This window comes from Papaver somniferum, chromosome 6 (assembly GCF_003573695.1).
Source record: "Papaver somniferum cultivar HN1 chromosome 6, ASM357369v1, whole genome shotgun sequence".
Lineage (NCBI taxonomy): Eukaryota > Viridiplantae > Streptophyta > Magnoliopsida > Ranunculales > Papaveraceae > Papaver > Papaver somniferum.
Genome location: NC_039363.1, coordinates 18,871,517 through 18,882,270, shown reverse-complemented (window position 1 = coordinate 18,882,270; position 10,754 = coordinate 18,871,517).

The window sequence follows — 10,754 nt, the reverse complement described above, 5'->3', positions numbered from 1 at the left end:
CTACCGCCCACAAACACAGCTTCTAAACCAACACATCACAGTAACGAGCAGTAAAAGAAAAGAAAAAAACGAGATACTTGATGAACCCGGGTTACAAAAGAGGTATGTTTTTTTTTTCTTAATCTCTTTTGTTTATCCATATTGTTGTATAATTTATTTAGAGTTTTATTTGTTAAAATTAGTTTACATAAAATTGGGTTTTAACGAACAAATATGAATATGAAATTGGTTAAATTTAATTGGGTATGTGTGTTTTATGTTTTTTTAGAGATTAATATGTATGTGAAAAAAACCATATTTGCTGCTTATGTAAATTTGGTTAAATTTTTTTTAAAAATAGTTATAGAAGATCTAATTTGTGGGCCAAATAGATTTATAATTTTTGGGTATTGTAAAAATCTGTGGTTATGTAGATTATGTGGGAAATAGTTCTCACCCTTCATCTGTTTCAATCAACCTATTTCAATTGAGAGCTTCCTTTTATTGCTTTTCTGCATGTTGTCTGTTGGTAATTAATTTTAGTGAATATGGTTATCAATAATTGTAGTTATGTAAATTATTGGATTAATTTTAAAATTATTGGATTAATTTTAAATTATTGTAGTTATGTAAATTATTGGATTAATTATTGCTTTTCTGCATGTTGTATGTGAATATGGTTACCAATAATTGAATTTGTATTGTTTTTTATTGAATTTTGAGGTGATTAATTTTAGTTATGTAAATTTTGGGAGTTACATATGTAGAAGAGCTAATTGCGTGAGTATGGAATTGATTTTTTAGTGATTTTTATGGAATCTTGAAGTGATTAAATTGGGTTGTGGAATCTTGTAATGATTTTCGAAATGCATCGGTGACGATTTAATTTGTGTTTGTGGAATTATAGAATTTGGAATTGATATGGTTTGTTTAAGGATTTATAGTATTTGGAATATAAATGGTGATGGACTAATAAAAATATTCGTTAATGAGGGTTGGTCTTTTAATAATGTAACTGCATCTATATTGTGTGTGCACAGATGTTGAACAAATTCACAGCGCGGTTCAATGGTCGCATGAAGACGAACAAGAAACAAAAATCTGTAGCCGAAGAGGATTATAACTTAATCCCTACTGGTACAATTAAGGAGGTTGATATTCCCCGGTTAGGGATGTTTCTTATACTGCAAGATGATAAACCGCACGCTACTACGGACATCACATTTACAGGGGAGCACAAATTGAAGTATCAACATCGTGGATCTTTGGCATCGGTAATTCATCACTATCAAACTATTTCACAACACTGTCCTAGAGCTAAATATATTATTGAAAAAGCGGGATGGCAAAATTTACTGGACATACAATGTAGCGAAACCAACCATTCAATGGTTGATTATATTGCTGAGCGGTTTTGGGATACAACAAACACTTTTCACTTCCCATTTGGTGAGATGGGATTCACCCCCTAGATTGGCTCATGTTGACTGGACTGAGTATCGGTGATGGGCCTGATGTTCCTTATGATTCGGGGAAGTACCAATTTGAACATGTTCGTGAGCATATCTTTCCGGATATCCAAGATGTCACGCTCTGTCCAAAAGCACCGTCGTGGGTTTCAAATTCAATTACAATTAAATATTTAAGTCATATTTCTTCGAAGACAAGTTGGTTGCGGCTGAAAATGATAGCACCCTTTCTCATAGAGTAGCAATTGCCTTTTTCATGTATGTTTTGGGACATTTTTTCTTTTCTAATGCAAAGACTTATATTGATGCTGGATGGTTAGCTGCTTTTGAAAATCTTGATGTAGTATCCACGTATGACTGGGGTGGTGCTGCGTTTTCGAAATTGTATGCGGCACTCCGTTTATCTGGGAGGAGACAGAAGGCACTATGTGGTCCATTCCAAGTATTAGAGGTATTCTTTCAATCTAGTTATTTTTCCTCTCATTGTTTATTTTGTTGCTAAGTTATTAAATTGGCTAATTATTTTGATGGAGTAGTTTTGGGGGTATGAATACCTGGGCATATGTCGACCAGAAATCCCAGAGGCGAGTACAGAACAAAAATGGCCCGTATCTTCTAAATGGAATGTACCGAAGAATACAAATGATATTTTCCGTTGTAGGGATTTACTGAGTAAGCTTACTGCTGAACAAGTGACATGGCGCCCATGGGAATCATACAGAGAAGTTCTTGCATCTGATATGGGATGCACGGCTACGCGGCTATCAGACTCGAGATATATTTTCTTACATGGGCATTGTGAGTTAATAATTAAATTTTATTATTAACATACTTACTATATAACATACTTTTTTTCTATATAACATACTTACTAAATTCTTATTCCCTTTCTAACTGTACACACAACATGTATCTTGGTGAAAGGTGTTGGCGGCAAAACCATTGTACTTTCGCTGTTCCTATAAGACTACACACAGTTATAGGGGATATTGGCAATATTCAAGCCGAACGCCTAAAAAAAGAAGGTTTGGTCGATGCAACAGAGATAGTGCAAGTTGTTAAAGATTATGATATATATTTACAATACTGGAGAATGGTAACCAACTACAAAGATTACGTGACTCATCCTATTTGGGAAGCCCAACATATGGGTATGTCGGTGACTTGTATACGGACCAATTGAACAACCTGTTGAACATGTACATATCCCTCCTCCACATCTATTATCCCACGTAAGTGTACTTTCGACTTTTTATTGTACGTTCGATTTTTGTTGGTATATTTGTACTTATGTATTTTATTTTTCTTGACAGCATGAAGCTTACACATTATTTCAAGAAAATGCTGATTTTAATCAACAATTTCGCGAATTTACATTAAAACAAACGAAGGAGAGGATGGACGTTATTATGTCGAAAGAAGCAGAAATACAAAGGCTAAATAATGCGAACGTTGATTTGCAGCAACAACTATCTCTTTTCCGTATGCCGCACACTGTCCAACCTCCCCTTGGATACGGTTCCTTTTCCCAAACAATGCCATCACAAGTTTGGAGTTGTATGAATCAAGGATCAGCTTCAACAATGTCCTCAGTCAATACCAATGCGAGAACGCACATGCCTTTTATGGCACCAAGATCGTCGACTTCGGATAATGATAATATGAAGGGTTAATTTGTTATGACTATTTAGATGACCTGTCTTTGGAGTTATCTTTTCTTATCTTATATAGTATAGTCATATCATATATAGTATAGTCATATCAGGTCACTGACAAACACTTTATCTTTTTTGGAAAACATTTGCGTGAACCCAAAAAAATATCTATTTTTGGTTTTTTTAATGCTCTTGAAAATGGGTTATAAATTAAAGACCTGATCACTCAATATATGAATAACAATACATCTCTTCTGCTTCATATAGTAATGGAACACTATGAGAAAACCGCTCATTATTGCTCTTCTGTTTCTTCTTCATCTTCTTCTTCTAATAGTAGTTTTTATTCCTCGGATGATGATGCAATAGCAATTATGCAAAATAACATGGCCGTTAGTTTGGGAGTCCTTGTTACAAATTCAAAATGGCCTCAAACTCGTATCAGAATACCAAGAGATCGTGAGTCAGGGGCTGAACTTCTATGGAACGACTATTTCTCTCCGTACCCAAACCAACCACCCAATGTTTTTCGCAGAAGATTTAGAATGCGTCGACAATTGTTTAACCGGATAGTGGAAGGTGTTACCAATGCAAACAGATATTTTGTTCAAAAGCCCGATGCTTGTGGAGTTTTAGGATTAAACCCTCATCAAAAAGTAACAGCAGCAGTACGAATGTTAGCTTACGGATGTGCGGCAGATGCAATAGACGAGTACTTACGCATAGGAGAAACAACTGTGCTGGAAGCTACTCGTAGGTTCTGTAAGACGATTGTGAATGTGTATGGGAAAGAATATTTGCGTGAACCAACGGCTGGTGATATTGAACTGTTGCTCAAGCAAAACAAAGACCGGGGATTTCCTGGGATGCTGGGTAGTCTAGATTGCATGCATTGGAAATGGGATAAATGTCCGTCGGCAGAATCTGGGGCTTACACCGCGTATAAAGGGAGCGAAAGTATCGTGTTGGAGGCAGTGGTGTCGTATGACCTATGGTTTTGGCATGCTTTTTTTGGTATGCCCGGCTCTAACAACGATATTAATGTTATGAACCGTTCATATGTTTTTCGAAGTCTTGTAACAGGAAAAGCACCGCCGGTGAGCTATGAGGTGAACGGACATTCATATGATATGCCGTATTATCTAGGTGATGGAATATACCCAGAGATTCCTACTATTATTATGGCCATTAAACATCCGGTTGGTAGGAAAAAGGAAATATTTTCATCGATGCAAGAGGGTGCAAGAAAAGATGTTGAACGGGGATTTGGTGTACTTCAACAACAATTTGGAATCATCAAACAACCTGCAAGAATGTGGAATCCAGATGTGCTTGCCTATATCATGAAAACTTGTATTATCTTACATAATATGATAGTCGAGGATGAGCGTCTACCCGGTGACTGGCCACATGTTTATGAACAACGTAGCAACGCAGCACCGGTTAATATATTAAGAGGCAATAGTGACGAGTTTTCCCAAATTAGAGCTCAGCAACGCCGACGTGCAATGCGTAACAAAGATGCACATATTCGCTTGCGTGATGACTTGATCGAATATATATGGGCAGAATATGGGAATTAAAAATTGTCGTTTGTCATTTCCTTTCTATGTTAAATTTGGTAATCATCCTCAAGTTTTCCCAAATGATTTTGCTGTACGTTCTATTATCTCTTTGTATGTAAATATCCTCAAGTTTTAATTAAGGTCGTATGTTTCAAAAAAGTAGAAATTTAATTCAAATTAACGGAAGTAAATTTAAAATCCAAAAATTACATAATAATAATGCTAATTGTTCAGATAATAAAAAATTTAAAACATAATAATACTAATAATACTACTAATCACTAAATAGGAGAAATAATTAAGGTTTGAACTATTCCGCCTCTGTGTTAAGATTGGTTTCTTCTATTCCGAACTATCTCCGCCCTGAGAAGTTGGAAGTACTCTTGTTGTACAGGATCCATTTTTTGAAGATCCATCATAATGATGCGAAATTCGTCGTCTTCAACTTGCTTGGCTATTTTTGCCGCATGTTCAGCTTGTTTTGCTGCAAACTCTGCTGCTCTTTGTTCCATCTTGAATCTTGATTGTGCTTGGTAATGAGTATTGAAATTTTGTTGTTCTTTAATAATTATTCCCATCAATTCCTCTTGGTGACTGGATTTCTCTCTCCCTGTTTTCTTCAATCTTTTTGCTGCTTTTTTCCCCATCTTACGAAGATATGTGTTCTCTATGTCTCCCCCATCTGTGTCGTTACCGGTCTCTCCTTGAGTTGTTGTTTGCGGTCCTTCATCATCTTCCTCGTTATTCTCATAAGTGTCCAAATCATGCGTCGTATCGAATACAAAAGTCGATCGCCGATTATATTTTATATTTTCTGATACAATTGGGTAGCACTCTTCGTGCTTAAATTTTTTCCCATCGTTGCATTCCTTGAACCTCTTGTTAACTTCTTCAAGCTGTTAATGTTTTTAAAAACACTCAAGTACATGGGCGCTTATTAAATATTAGAAAACAATTGTTCGAAAAATCAAGAATGCTTACCTTCTTTTCAGGACCCCATCCAGTATGATATTCACCTTCAACTTCTGCCTCTTTTGCCGAAAATAACGCCACATCTTTACTTATTCCCTGATATCGTTTTTGCCAAGAACTCCAAGACCGCTCTGGATTATTAGGTAAATGAAGTTCAATATCATCCTTGATACGAGTCCACAACGTCGCCTCTGATTGATCAGCTCCAACACTAGAATCTTGAGATATAGATAAATGAATTTTACACATTGTTACATCTTCGATTGTCGTAAAATTTGGACCTCGTGCTACTCTTGGTGCCATTGTAAGCGAATCCGTGAAAATTTTCCAAATGATTTGAAAGCAAAAATAATATTTCTTCTTATTGGTGTGATAGATAGTTTGAAGTATTAGTCGTGGGAAAATGTCACAGGATCTCATGTGTATATATAGGTGTTTCTTCCGAAATTTTCAACGTTCCAAAATGTCTTCCAAACTTTCCAACGTTCCAAATTATCCAACGTTCCATTTTCTTCAACGTTCGAATTACCAACGGTATAAAAAGATTTCAAAATCAATTTTGTCTAACGTTTTAATTTTTTTTTTAAACTGAAGCTTGGGGCGGAGCTATTAAGTCCGCTCAACAACATGCGTTGACTATATAAACGCCTGGCGTGGGGCGTTAACAATATCAACGCCGGGCTGGGACGTTAACTATATATACGCCTGGAGTGGGGCGTTAACTATATCAACGCCGGGGTGGGGCGTTAACTATATATACACCTGGCGTGGGGCGTTAACAATATCAACGCCGGGCTGGGGCGTTAACTATATATATGCCTGGAGTGGGGCGTTAACAATATCAACACCGGGATGGGGCGTTAACTATATATACGCCTGGCGTGGGGCGTTAACAATATCAACGCCGGGCTGGGGCGTTTGTATAATCTTCGTCTGAATGGGGCGTTAATTTTATGAACGCCTGGCGTGGGGCGTAAACTTTAGCAACGTCCCAATGGGCGAGCATTTCAGCAACGCCTGAACCGGGCGTAACTTATATACACGCCTCTTTATGGAATATACACGCCCGATGACAAACGTACGTTTTACAACAGGCGTAGATTATATACACGCCCGATGACAAACGGTGATTATACATCCGCTCCACTATATATAGTTTTGGTCTTGGTCCCAGACCAAATATGGTCTGGAATTTGGTTTTGGTCCAGATTTTAGTCTTTACTCCGTCCCGTTATGTCTCGTCCATGGACCATAATTATAGGTTTGCTCGTCCACTGCAGTTGATCTTAGAGACCAATTGGAATATAAACCTCTTAAAGAAAATGAAGAGACAAACAAAAGTTTCACAACAAACACTCGTGCATAAAACTTGTCCGTACACTTTGGAAACCTTTAATAAGAACAACAATTCCACATTATGCCATGCCATGCCATGCTACAGTATTGCAATATATTTAAATCGGCTCATGTCGGGAATTTGTCTCGGAAACCTGCATCAAGTTTACGTAAGCATTTTGATTTTGAATGGGTTAGCTAGCCAGGGGGGAATCGACCAGAGATATCACTTCATTCTTTAATTTAGTAGTATCAAGGAACACTTGAATAATAAAAGAACTTCAAAAAGGTCGGTTGTTGGAGATTACACGTGATGAAACTCAATATTATATAGAGAGAATTCCAACGTGTGTGAATTCTGAAGACGAAAACATTCATGAACTTAGAAATCTTAAAGCTGTGCTGGAGCCTAGTCAGTAAGTTCGCGAATGATTCGCGAATCATTCGCGAATTTTTCCGTATCACGAATTTTACCGTCTTATTCGCGTACGTTTGCAACTCCGAACCCAAGTCGCGTATTATGTGGCATTCCCGGATTATTCGCGAACCGTTCACGAATTTTACGTATTCCGAATGATACGTCCGCTTAATTCGCCATAAATTCTTTAGCTTTTACTTTTCAAGGACTCCACTTTTTGGGCTTTACTGCCTTCCGATCATACACGACCGAATATTAGACGTGTTGTAATTTTTATGAAACAAAAACGACTGAAGAGATTTGAAGGTGAAGGTGAGAGAGATCTCAAACTCACTAACCAAGCATCTAAACCACCATACGACGTCCTCTTGGATAACTAATGTTGTATATATTATTAATATCATCATATTAAGTTTATTTTTTCTTTAAATAACTCACACATATGCATAAAAATTGGTCTATGACCTTATAAATACAAATTATTTGTTATATATAGATACCGAATTTTCAGAGCCGAACTCACATTTATAAATCGAATTATACACGTACGTATGCCGTTCCGAATTATTGACGAATCACGTCCCGTTAACCGAATTTTGGACCAAATCTGGATTTTACAAAACCGTATAATACTCGTACGTTTGCCGTTCCGTACGTTTACCGAATCCCGAATTGCTAACTAGGTGCTGGAGTATACCTGCCGTCCAAATCTTATGAAGCGCTATAGCTATTTATTATTGCATGTACCATGTAGGACCGGTATCTAATGTAGTTATTGGGGATGACTGTGTCACCAATGGGACCTCATATTCTTCCCCCATATTTATCCATTGTACGAAACTTTGCGAACCCATGGAACACGTTCTTGATTGTCTTGAATGGCATATGAAAATTCAATTAAAGTACTGGATGGTTGATGAAACAGTAAAAAGTAAATTAAACGGTTTGCATGTATTCTTCTTTGTAATGATACGTGAACTGATTTTTTGAGAACTCTTTTTGTGAAGGTGATGAAATCTTTGTAGCAGGTAGTTTGTACTTTTGTAGTGCGAGTGTGAGAGGCCAACAAATCCCACTAAAAAACATGAATTATAATGTTTGAAACGATTTTCTACGGAAATGAGTAAAAGAAGTCTCGGCAGTCCCCAAATGGAGACTATCTCTTTCATATAAATGAGGACTCTATTAAATGAATGAGTGAACCTGTTATAGGTAAAAGTAAAAAAATACTTCACGGAAAGAGTCCCCTATCTCAAAAATAAAATAAAAATAAATAAATACCCAGGAACAATATCCTGTCCGAAATAAAATTTTTTTACACGGGAACAGTCCCCCGTGTGAATTTAAAACACTGCCAAATAGAGAACCGTCCCCCGTCGAGAGCATTTATTTTTCTACATTGGAGCAGTCGTAAGCCAACTTTTAACCCCGAGTTTCAGGTCACTAGCTAGTGGCTATTGCCCCAACTCGAAATCGGCAGATCCTAATTAGATATCCCCTATGTGAAAAGGAAAACTCACGGTTGTTGACTCAAGTCAAAGTTGACATTTAAAAAGTTAATATTAATAATATCTCACTCAACTCAATTAATGGGTCACCACCACAACCACATACGACAATCCCCACCGAATGCCAGTAAACGCCAGAATAAGGACACGTGTTCACTGCAGATAACTTCGAAGTCGGCTGGGCTAAAGTAAAATGACGGGCTTTTAGTTTAGTCCGTGTACCAGCTCATTTTGTTAATCGTGCTCGACTGTCAGAAATCTGCGCGTTAAATGAAAACCGGTGTATAAAATACAGCTTCTGCTCTGTAAAAACACACGAGGCAAGACGTGTTTTGACTGTGTTCTTAATCAAAATTAAATAAATAATTGCCCAGTTGTGAACTCGAAGGATCGAATCAACTGTCAGCACCTAATTCGCCAACCAACATGTCACTGAAATTAGCCCTTGCCAAATGTTTTGTCGGATGGGTGAAGTAACTTTTGAGTTCAAAATAAGGTTATTTGTGTTTATTCGACAGACTCAATATTATCGGTCTCGTGATAATGGACTGTACGTTATTTTAACCATGTCAACTTCTTCAGCGTAGCAACGTATCTTGTTTATTCTGTTTTGAATTTTAAATATAATAATTGGATAATATACGACGCAATATCATCCCTTCACTTACCACCTACCGGAATATAAATGGACACTGTATGATGTGATATCATTGACTCACTTACCACCAATCGGAAAACTAAAATGGTGTAGTATAAAAAACGAGAATGAATGAGGACACGTGTCAAGACATGATTTGTCCCCATACCCCCATGAGAAACGCCCCCATCAGATATTTTTCCCTACACCCCACATACGAAAAATCGTGAACCCCACGTGTACCTGAATATGATTCAAATCCTATATGTATGGTGTAGATTGGAGGTAGCAGAGCGTGGAGGTAGAGAATAGAGAAATGAATAGCATTTCCGAAAAAAATGAAACCAAGTTAAAATACCAATTAACTTGAGATTTTATCTCCTCTGTCGGCACCCCTGAACTCAACTCAGAACCAACCTCTAACAAGGGGGTCAGGAAACCGACATCGGACATTCCCTTTGCTTTGAAAGCCCCTTTCTTCTTATCCTGTTTGTACTTACTTCCCCCACACTACACCAAATCAAACTTCCTCTCTAAGGCAAGACCAGTCAAACCTTCGGTTAGTCATATGTGAGCATAATTCCTAGTCGGCATCAAAATTTTATTCAAATCATTTTCTTCAAAATTTATTTTATAAAACAAAATAAAATATGGATAAAACAAATTAATGGTATAGGGCCTGTTTAGAGTGTGAACAGTAGCCACTGTTCAACGTAAGCCTACTATTTTGCTCATATATCTATCCTTGACCTTGATTCAAAAATGTCAAAGCATTCAATGATCATAGACATTGTTTAGCTTTTCATCCATCATGAATGGTGGAGGATTTATTGGGCAGTCGGACGATTGGCAATTACTTGACCAAAATAAGTCTCGAATTTTTGGCTATAAACAGAAAATCTTTGAATTTTTATTACGCAAAAATTCTTTATCCATATAAAAAACAATAAGGTAGTCATCGCAAATTTGTCAGCTCTTGACTATCTGAAACAAGAAACTGTACCTAAGTGATGACGTCAACTTTTGGTCAATAAAATAAAAATCTATGTCAAAGGAGAGGTCTTGTAACAAACTATAAACTCTCGGTTTTCTTCAAATTTATCCCGTCTAAATTGGGGCCTATGGATTTTTTCATTCACCCCATAAAAAATGATAAGGGGTGTCTAAGTTTGATGAAACTACCATTTTACCCTCTATCAAATATTAATACTACTAA